Consider the following 11,485-nt stretch of genomic DNA (forward strand, 5'->3'; position numbering starts at 1 on the left):
CTATTCCGAGATGCTGCCTGCAATGAGCACTCTTGACTTCACAAGGTTTTCTGTGGCAGGAAGGTTTCTAACCCAAGACCATGAATAAGTGTTCCTCCAGATTGGGTTGTATGTGTATGCAGCAGATTTAAAGTCTCAAGCCTGCTGATATATCCTGTTGCTGTTGGTACAATTACACAGTTGAATTTTACTTGTGTGCACTTTTCACAAGCTTAAGAAATCTGGCATAAAAACTCTCCTTTGAAAAAACCTCAACAGTATAAAACCTATGCAAAGTGAGTATTATTATCCCATTATACAGATTTGCATCTGAGATATGTGAAGTTTAAAGCCAAATGTATCCACTGGTTTTTGGGCATCCAGCCAAGAAGTAAAATTTAATTTTTCACTTTATTTTTTAATTTTTCTGAGCACATGGCTTGACACAGCTGTAGCTGTGTGTTCTCTGACTCCTGCAAACCTGTTTCAGGTCTCAGAATCATGCATTCAAAGAATAGGGAATGTACAAGGTAAAGACTGCCTGTGAAAACTATGATGAAAAAAAAGTGATCACCTATTGTAAATGCAGGCAAACCTGGTGGGAAGAAATGAGGATGTCTGACTCCAATTCAGAAGGCTGAATGATTTCTTTATTATAACTATACTATAATACATTAAGATACTATTTAAAGGAGATACTAAAACTGCATACCTTCTTTCTCTAACTACCATATCTAACTAACAACCAACTCGAGACCCTGTTCTCAGGAGTCCAGCCACAGATGGATCAGATTGGCCATCAGGCTTAAACAATCCTCACCAGAATCCAATCAAGCACTCACCCCAGGTAAACAATTCTCCAAACACATTCCACATGGGAAAACAAGGAGCAGAAATAGAAATTTTCTCTTTCTTTCTTTCTCTCTGTGCACCTCCATGAAAAATCCTGAGAGAAAGAGAAATGTGCTTGCCACAATCACCCACAGTGCCTATCTGACCTTGCATTACATGGAGGACTGCAGCTAGGATGGAAAAGGGACTTCTTGACCAAGGACTGACAGTAATATGGTTTTAGCACAGTATTTCTATAAAGTTACCCACTGAGATTATATGAGGCAAATAGGCATACTCATTTCCGAAAAAGTCTTTGTCAGACCTATTTCAATACCAGCTTGGTCTTTCTCTTGTTTGTTTGTATGAAAAAAAATGCTTTGAAATTGTTAGTATGTCTCATCTTGAAAAAGTATAATCACTGCACAGATATTTGTATAGCAAAAATGTTATATAGATACAATGACAATAATGATTTAATTAGATCAAACGTTTCTTTGGGATGTATTATGGAACAATTAATACCTTTTATTTTGGAAGCCTAGCTACAGAGATCACTATTACACTAGGAACTTGGGCACTGAAAAAAGTTGATGACAACTACATGTAATATTAATCACACAGTATCAAAAGACAAGCAGAGGAAATAAATCAATATTTTCTTTAAAACAGTTGAGACGTTACGATGAACACACAGAGCCACTTGTAATTAAGATAAACACAACATCCTCTGAGTGCTGTTGTACTTAGAGCTCTTACAAAAACACATATGATTTGTACTTTTATCAAGTGTGCTTAGACCTTTTTCTCCTAATGAGGGATTCTATGTGCAGCAGTTGGGAGCAAAACAAGACTAAGTTAAATACACTCTGGCTGTCTTAACTCAGAATTTCCTTGTATTTACGGATTTATATTAAATCTCTAAGGTTATTTAAATTTTTTTTCAGTGTTATTTTATCATTAATCTTATTATAATCCAAAAAACTGTCTGTAAATTATTGCTTTGGCGATTGGCAAACACATTTCTACAGCTTGAAACAATTTATTGAAAATATGTTGCTTACTTAAGAGAACATGCTGTCTTTAAATGCTGTTGGTAAGAAATGTTCATTGCTTGGATTTCCATTCTACTTATGGACTCTGAAGACAAGAGAAATATATTTTAAAGTGCATTTAAAGGTTGCATATGTTTTTAGGATCATCTTATTTTAACTCAAGGGATCTTCCTTGTCCATAAGGTTCCACTGTGCCCAGCACACAAGCCAAGATAACACACCCTTGCAAAATATGTGATGTCTTCTCCAAGGAGAAACATGTAACCAATCCTGTTGTAAACTGGTAGAACTATGGTTTAATTAGCCAAATATATTTCTGTGAACATAGTACATACAAGAAACATTGATTTATGGTAATGCATTTCCTTATTTTTCACACTGATATCTCTGAATCCCTATAATACTTCAGTCATTTGTAAATTTACATAAACTCCTTAAGATGGAATATCTTGTAACATGAAATATCTTTGCTATTTTATAGCTTGTGAAAAGGAGGTACAGCCTGAGTTACACAGAAGTAGAACAGAACTATGAACCCCCAAACTGTGAGTCCCAGCAAAATTTCCTCTTTGCTGTGTGTAATGTAAGCTCCAGGGGCTGGATCTACTCACTGGCCACTGCAAGCATGAGAGCTATATGCTCTCCCACAGCATGCTGGATACTCTCCTCCTCTCTCTGGACTCATGGTGGGTGTCTTGCCAGCAGGACCTGGGGAACAGTCTAGGACTTTCCCTGATTACCAGCTAAGGTAGCAAAACAAAACCCTCTCTCCATTCCAGATTTTTTTAAAAATAAATCTTCGCCTTCCAGAAAGCAGCATATTTTGATGTCATTTTTAATTGAGATCTAATCCTCAGTAATTTATATTGCCTTATATTAAGGTTTTGAGACAGTTCTGTGATTTTCTTCTGCAGCTGTAAATCCTGATACTTCTGCCATCTATGCAAGCTGCAAACACAGAGGCTTTTCATCTCTTCCTACTTTCCTGGCCTTCCACTGAGCAAGTACCTCATTATCTGCATTTTCTTAGAACACAAAACCCCAGTTTTTCACTATGAATGGTTTCTTATCCTTTCCTTAACTTGGGAAGGGGGAGAAAGGTAGGATAGAAAATTATGTAGTTTTCAGTGTGTGCAAAAATTGCAAGCTTTTAACAGAAGTTCAGCCCACAGAGCATCTTCTAGAAGGATGGAAGAAATGTATTGACTTGCATTGGGAAAATTTTTCTACAGCACTTTCAAGTAAAATTAAAAAAAAAAAAGTAATATAAAATTCTGTATATTCATCCACCTGGTTAGATGTGAAGTTCTGCCTGTATATCTATCTGCCCACAAATTTCATACAAGAATAAATACAAATCCTTTCTCCTGACTGAAAAGAAGAGGGAGCTGGCTCACTCAGAAACTCAGCTAGAATCCCACATTTCTTGCTCGCTTTTCCATTTGGTCCCTTGTTTTAAATTAACAAAGGCAGGATCCAAAAGCCCAGCAGTTCAAGTTGATTCTCCTATATTAATACCATTTTTTTAATATCCAGTTTTAAATGAGGAGTGACATATGTACTTAGGCATTTAGAACATCTTTCTTTTAAAATTAAATGTAGCTGTCTTGTACAAAATTGAACTTTGGAAACACATAGATAGAAAGATTCCCCCAACCACAAGTATGCATAACTTACAATCACAGCCAGACTTCAAAGCTCCTACCTTTATACCCACACCAGGGTCTTTTTTGTAATTCTTTTCCAAATAATCAATTTCCTGCTAAGTGGTAAATAAGTAATTTACCCTTTCCCCTTTATCTTTCATGGGGCAGCTGTCATAATGTTGAGAGCACACCTACCAGCTTAAGGAACAGAAACAGAGTTTTGGCAAGGTCCCTCCATCCCAGTTTCCCAGCGATAAGAGTAATGACTTCTTTCCTGTTTCACTGTAACATTTGCCATGTTCTACTTAAGATCTAGTTCAGAATCTCCTGCCAAGAAACTATTTCTTGCTTAGATTGATGACAGAGAGTTTAGCCATGTTTTTGTCAGTGCTGTGCCTCCAGAAAGCTGGAATTTTGTACAGAAACTGCACAAACACTGGCAAAAACTCTGCAGCACAACTTGCACTTCTGGGTTCCCAGTAGGACCCAAGTGCCTGGATGTTTGTTTGCCTGAGTGCTTGAAAATGAAAATCAGCATTTTGAGTTTTATTTGTACTCTGCTGGAGTCTCCTTTCCTCCATCCTGAGCAGCATGTCTCTTTCCAGAGCTCCTGCCAAGGGAGGGGGCCGTGCTGTCCTCGCCTGTCACCAAGTGCTGAAGCCACGCCAAGTTAAACGCTGTGAGCGCCACACATCAACCTGCAGATGGATCCAGACAGGTAACAGACTCCTCAAACCCAACACCAGCTTTGTATTTCTGGGACTTTTTCCTCCCCCTAGACTCTTCTCACTTGACAATTGTTATGTGTAGTAAATATAATTTGCGCCATCCCTTGTATGAAAAAAGTAATATTAGATACTTGTTAGATTATGCCCGTTGTATTAGTTCCCCCCCTGACTGGGTGTATATTGGAAACTGATTTACAAGTAAAAGGATGTGGCTTGGCCAGGAGATGGGCCATGTCTGGGCTCCAGGTGTTGATCATCGGTGCTGATCATCACATGAATGGCCCGAGATGGATATCATGGAAATCCTCCAACAGATCCATGTGAATGCAGCCTTCCCATAAACTCTCATCAAGAATTCACCTACTCTGGACATTGAATTATTTCTCCTCATCACCAAAAAAAGAAAATCTTATTAACCTATGGACTCTGAATAGAAGAAAAGACTGATTGCTGAAATCTTGGCCTCAGGTGGAATTTTCCCTATAAAAACAGCTTGTGCCAGGATGGAGGTGTGTGGGCATAGGGGAAGACCTCTGCTGAGGCTGACTCCTTGTTGCACACCCAGGGCCGACCCCAGGCTCGGCTCCATTCTTTCCTTGTGGCTGGCTATAGAATTTGACCGCTAATAAAATTATTTTTATTTTTAATCTGGCTGAATAAATTCTTATTTATAACAACCATGATCCAAAAAACTGGTATGGAAACTTAAGAAAACCTTCATCCATTAGTACCTTCATCCATTAGTTCTTTACTCACTGTCTTGGTTTACAAGACAGGTGTCTGCTAGGGAAGGCGGAAAAGCCTCCCTTGGAACGGAGAATGTAAACCCCCTGCCCCCGAATTACTAGAATGTTGGAATTAAGGGGCTGTCAGGGGAAGACACGGGAACAGGAATAGCAGTTCTTCACTGGTGTGTGCACCAAGGTGAACCAGCACAACAGCAGCCGCAGCGCCGGTCGCAAACAGAGGCGGAGCCCAGCCGGCCTCCAGGCGGGTGCAGTTCCGGGCACGGCCGGCAGCGGCGCTGCGGCGCCCGGAGGGCGGGGCGGGACGGGACGGGACGGGACGGGACGGGGAGGGGAGGGGAGGGAAGGGAAGGGAAGGGAAGGGAAGGGAAGGGAAGGGAAGGGAAGGGAAGGGAAGGGAAGGGAAGGGAAGGGAAGGGAAGGGAAGGGAAGGGAAGGGAAGGGAGAGAGGCTTTGTCCACAAACCCCAGGAGCGGCCGGCCTCGGTGCCCCAGCGGGACTCGCAGCAGCAGCACGCTGTTCTTAAGACATTTTGGTTTTCTTTTAATTCTTTCTGAGTTTTCTGTGCATCAATTATCATGGGCAACTTTCCCAAGGTGTTATGCAAGGTGATTTGGGATTATGTTCCAGGAACTTCGTCTACAACTGTTTTCCTTCTCAACAGTTAATTCCTCCCTTCCTACCTCTGATCTGAAATACAAGACCTCTTTCTCCTTTCCCTGGAAGTCCATGTTGACTTGATCCAAGTTTGCAAGATAAGTCTCTGCTGCTGTCAGGCTTACTCCTTTCACAGTTACAGTTGTCTTTCTATGCACTATTCACTATGTACTTGGTATACAGTATATTTGTATCAATTTTATGCATTATACTAAATGTTTATTCTCACCTTTTCTCACAAAAGTCCAAAAAAAAGAAAATTATAATGTCAGAAAGATACCATGCTCCACAAACAATTTCTAAAAATGCTGAGAGAAGCTTGGATGGGAGATGAGGGCACACATGCAGAATAAAAGCCTGCTATGCTGAGGCGCACACCAGTGCTCTCAGTAGATCCTAGTGAGTGACTGAGCTCTAAAACAAAACAGTTAGGCTTTCCTGGGCAGAATGTAGTAAAGCATATCAGTCCAACCATGAGCAAGCAATCTGAGCGTTTCCACTACCTCAGTTGTGGTTAGGCAGGCAGAACAGTGTTCAAGGAAAGGAAACATCTTAAATAGATTGCAATGCCCCAATATTTTTGCTGAATGGTGCCTGGAGGACACCATTCTTACTAGCAGTTCTGGCTTGGCTTTGGTTACCCATATAAAGAATCTCCCAGAGCTTGGTATGGTTTCAGGAACTCAAATGATATACAAATGTGCATTCTTCTTCCCTGAAGCCACATCACCACGCACTAAAGATGAGCAGCCCAAAAATAATATTTTGGAAAGAGCACAGCCAATCCACCCTTCATCTGAACAGCTTCCTCATTGGCTTGCCTTGAGGTATTAAAAGTTATGATATGAAGCTCTCCAGGCAATCTTTCCCTTCTAGCTTATACTTTTACTAATTCTGGTCTCTGTGAGGGCATCCATCACTTCCCAGACAGAGTTCTGGTTAATGCATTTAGACATCTTATGTCTGGGCAACAGCTTTTTCTAAATCTGCAGTTTTCTTCTTATACCCATTCAGAACTGTCTATTCTATTTCTTCTACTCGCTTTTCTCACCCAAAAATGTAACTGCTTGGCAAAAAATATTTCCCTTCCCTATGTCGATAATTTCTAACTGAGTGCTTCCTCTTCTGTTTGTTTTTTTCCACGAGTCACAGTCCAGAGAAGAAATTATGTTTCCTGTTCACAAAAAAAATCCCCAGCAAAACGCAATGCAAAGCCACTGTTCTTCCTCCTCTCCTCAGGGCCTGAAAGCCACCAAACCATGATGCTCTTTTCCATCCCGCTGTGTGTAAGCATGGAATGTGCCTCCTTGGGCTCCTACTCCAGAGGCAAATCCTGCACTAGGTGTGCAGATGTGCCCACAGTAGCTACTGCACATTCATGTGGAAAAGCTGAGGCTGAGAGCACTAGTGAGGCCATGTGGTACTTTTTGAAAAGGAGGAGAAAAAAGCAGAGATCTGATGATGGGTTAGCAAAGAAGCCCCGAGAAACACATTAACATCAGACCTGGCTGGATAGGTGAAAATACAGATCAGAAATGAAGGCTGCAGCTTCAGGCAGGTGTCCTGGAACAGGTACGTGGAGGAAGTGTGGTAGTAGCAGAACTAATATAAGCCCCAGCTCCAGTGGGGCTGAGTGGGAAGAGGACTGTGATGCAAAGCAAGGTAACAGACTCACGTTAGATGGTGGGAGGATGGATTATGAGAGAATAGAGATAGTGCTGAAGGCAATCTCATCCCTGAGGAGTTGCAGCTGTACTAATTACCAAAAAGTAGGAACAGGCCTGCCCTTAATAGGTCACAGCTGTGTCCAATAAGGACGGGTGTTATAAGAGTGGATTAATGGGTCAGGAGGAGAGTTGGCTGTGCTGCTGTGAGGAGTAAGGGTTAGGTGTTCATGCTAGGGACAGTATGGGTTAGTATGTGGTACTAGGGGCAGAAAGGATTAGGCAGTCGTGATAGGGACAGGAAGAAGTGAGCCAGAAGAAAGAGGAAAGGAGTCAGTGTTGTGAGGAGCTGCCTGTGAGAACTCCCACAGAGAAGGTATGAAAGTTTTACAGTAAGATAACAAACTGGTGATGACAGTCAGTTTCCATCCACCGTTGATTGGTGCCAAGCACCGATACCAACATTAGATAGACAAGTTTTCACTTTTAATCTGTAGGATTCCCTTACTCTGGAGCCATCCAGAAAAACCTTAATCCACCACTATTTTGAACAATAGTATTCAAGCGACTCAGGATGCCAGACTTTCCCAGAGTATCTCAGACTACCCACAAATGGCATTTTAATGCTTTATGAGCACCACAAACCTATGCCCTTTCAAACTAATTACGACTGTATTTATGAATCTGGTATATCCTTAATCTTAAAAAAAAAAATACTCCTAACCCAAAATACTGTAAGAGGAAGAGGGAGAAAGAGCATTATTACATGTGAATGCAGATCAAAACAATTTTCTATGCCTACAGGTATTTGAGGAAAAAAATACAACAAAACATAACTTTCAATGAAGTGTTATTAATGAATGATTTATGGGCTATTCGCAAAGAAGTACTAAGCACTAAGTCTCATCTTGATAAATCAGCTCAAATTCCACTAGTGTTATTAATAAATCAAGAGCAGGTGAGCTCCATTCTTAATGTTATTATTATGCCTTCTGTCTGCTAATGCATGTTTTGACATCTTCTTCACACCTTAGTATGAGACAAAGTGAATTAATTAGCAGGATTTTGCATGCCCCCATTCTCTTCCTTGCACTCCCTTCAGTTTGCTGAAGAGGACATCTATAACATATGAAGGACAAGGATAAAGCACTATGATAAAACTGAGTCAAATGAACAAACTGCTCTTCTAGAAATAAAGACTTCCTTCTCCCCTTCTGCAATATCCTCTTCTCAGCCTTTTCCTTTGCTCTCCAGCTCTGCAGGTTACCCAGGGTGCTGACACCAGCACTTGTCCAAGTGGAAAGTAAATTGATGCAATTTACTATCCCAGCAGAACTCAAGAAATCCCAACAAAAAATAACAACAGAAAAACCTAACGCCCCACACCACACTATTTTGAAAGCCAGAATATTTGTGGGAACATTCCACAGAACAGAAAGAAATTTAAGCACTTTAAATTGATTTAAATGCAGTTGCAAATGCCAAAGCCAGGTCAAGGTGAGAGGAGGGGAGAGGACAATATCTCTTGCTTCTGGTAGCTGCCATTTGCTAATTTGGTTCATCCACCTATGAATGAGCCAAATTAGACTTTAGACTCTAGGACACATTAGTGGGCTTAAGAATCATTAAAACTACCAGTTAGTCTGATTTTTAACTTGAGTTGGTGTGGAATTGGCCCAGCTGTGACTTTGAGTCAGCCAGATTTACGCTGAAAGACCCAGGCATCAGTTTCAAGCCTTGGGTATAATTTGTTTAACTCAGAGGGAGCCTGAGAGCTCCTTCATAAGCCTTTAGTGTTACTATGTTAAATTATCCAAGTTCTGCTTGGATGTATAATTTCCCCATATAGTTAATTGCCTTTTTGTCACTGTGTTTTTAAAATATGGGCCCAAGTTCCATAACTGATTTCGGGCATTCTGGTGGCTGTTCCCCCAAAGGTGGAGAGAGAGAAAAATGGATGGTCAGATGTCCCAAGCAGAAAGAAGCATATATGGATGCTTTAAGTTGATTCTCACTGGTCATAACAAAAAATTTTTGAAGAACGAATTAAAATCAATTGTGAGGTGGATCATTAAAAATTTTCTGGATGCCTCTGCTGATGAAATCCATACCATTGAATTTTGGGACTCAGTGGAAGTTAAGTTGTACAACCTTTTAATTAAAAGGGACCCCATTGTGCCCTGCATGCCCACCATCTTCCACACCATCCTTGAGACCCTTCACCAGCAGTCAGTGCATCGAAAACTTGATCCATCAGTAACTTCTAAGATGGAGCCTCCCCTGAAACTTGCCCTTCTTGGACCTTCCACGATGGTCCAGGATGGCACTGGCCACACTGTGTTGGAGCATCGTGTCCCGGAGACCCAAGGTGGAAGGAGCCCTAGTGCAGCTCGGGAGCCTGCCCATGGCTCCTCCATTTCCTGCCACCACAACTTTCTCTTCTGCCCTGAACCAACCTCCAGACTCCACCCCCTTGCCTGTGGGTCATGCCCCCACAGTCATTTCACCTCCACCCTGGGCCAGGTCTCTGGAACTCCACCACTGAACTCTGCCGTCTTAAATCAAGGTCCTTCCTCACCAACAGCTGACAAAATGTCTGCGCCCTCTGCCTCGCCCTCTGGGAACAATAGAACCCCCATGGTCAAAAAAACTAAGACACTAAGCTAGGCTGTTTCTAATCCAAATGTTTCTGCTCCAAGTTCTCTTTCCTCTCCAGTAGAGGGTTGGAATTCCCCAGAGCCACCTCACCCCTCAATCCTGAAGATCCCTGGGATAGAATCTGGAAGGATGCGGTTAAGGAAGGAGACTGGCAAACAATCTTTAAACTTAGGATTGATTAACTTAGGCAACTCGTTGTTGCCCCAGTACATTAAGAAAGAATGGGGGCAAATCACAGGGATGAGCCACTGGTTTATGGGGAAATCAAGGAGCTGCATAGAGCAGTAAAAGACCATGGGAGGGACCCACCCTAATTTAATGGCCTAGTAAGGGCCATGTTTACTGCACACTTCTTAATCCCCCATAATTTAAAAATATATTAGGATCATGTTGTTATTACCCACAGAATACACCTTGTGGGAAGGGGGATAGAAACATTTGTTAAATCAATTTAATAGCGGAATATGCTAATAATGAGGCAAAGGAGGAATTGACAATTAACCATCTATCTGGGGAAGGACAACACAGCCAGCCAGATGATCAAGGAGCAAACATCCAGAGAGGTATTAGATGATATAAAAGATAGCCCCGAGAGCATTAGTCCAGGTACCTGATGGCAGGACTCCCAGTTATTGAAATTGTTAAGGGCTCTCCCCAAATTGTAGAATTGACTGCACTAGTGAGAGCATTTTCTAAATTTACTTGCCCTTTTAATTTAGTCAGGGATTCAGCATATGTAGCAGGAATTGTTGAAAAGGCTGAAAATTCATTCCTAAAAGAGATTACCAATGATCAGTTATATTCTTTGCCTAAAAATTTAGTTCTTCTTCTCTCCCAAAGGCAGCACCCTTATTTTATTATGCATATTCATTCCTAGAAGAGATTACCAATGATCAGTTATATTCTTTGCCTAAAAATTTAATTCTTCTTCTCTCCCAAAGGCAGCACCCTTATTTTATTATGCATATTCATTCCTGCACTTCTTTACCTGGACCATTGATACAAGGTCATGCCCAAGCAGATACACTTGCCATGGCTGCACAATGTTACCCAGTGTCTTTGAACAAGCAAAGCCCAGCCTCGCATTTTTCCACCAAAATGCCCATGCATTATTTAGAATGTTTAATATCACCAGGGACCAGGAGAAGGCAATCATAAGTACATGCCCCAGCTGCCAAAAGTTTTCTTTAACCTCCACAGGGGCAGGAGTCAATCCTAGAGGACTCCATAGCTTGCAGACAGGGAAAACTAATATAACACATTATCCATCCTTTGGCAGATTTAAATACATCCATGTGTCTGTTGATACTTCTTCAGGTCCCATCTGCACCTTAACACATACGTAAAAAAAGCTATTGATCCAATCAAACATTTTCTTCAATCATTTCGATCAGCCCTGGGTATCCATCAGGAGATAAAAACTGACAATGGACCAGCTTATGATTCTCAAAAGATGCAAAACTTTTTCAATCAATAAGGAATACCCGCACCACCAGTTTTCTTCACTCCCCCACGGGCCAA

Source organism: Lonchura striata, chromosome 4 (genome assembly GCF_046129695.1).
Source record: "Lonchura striata isolate bLonStr1 chromosome 4, bLonStr1.mat, whole genome shotgun sequence".
Taxonomy (NCBI): Eukaryota; Metazoa; Chordata; class Aves; order Passeriformes; family Estrildidae; genus Lonchura; species Lonchura striata.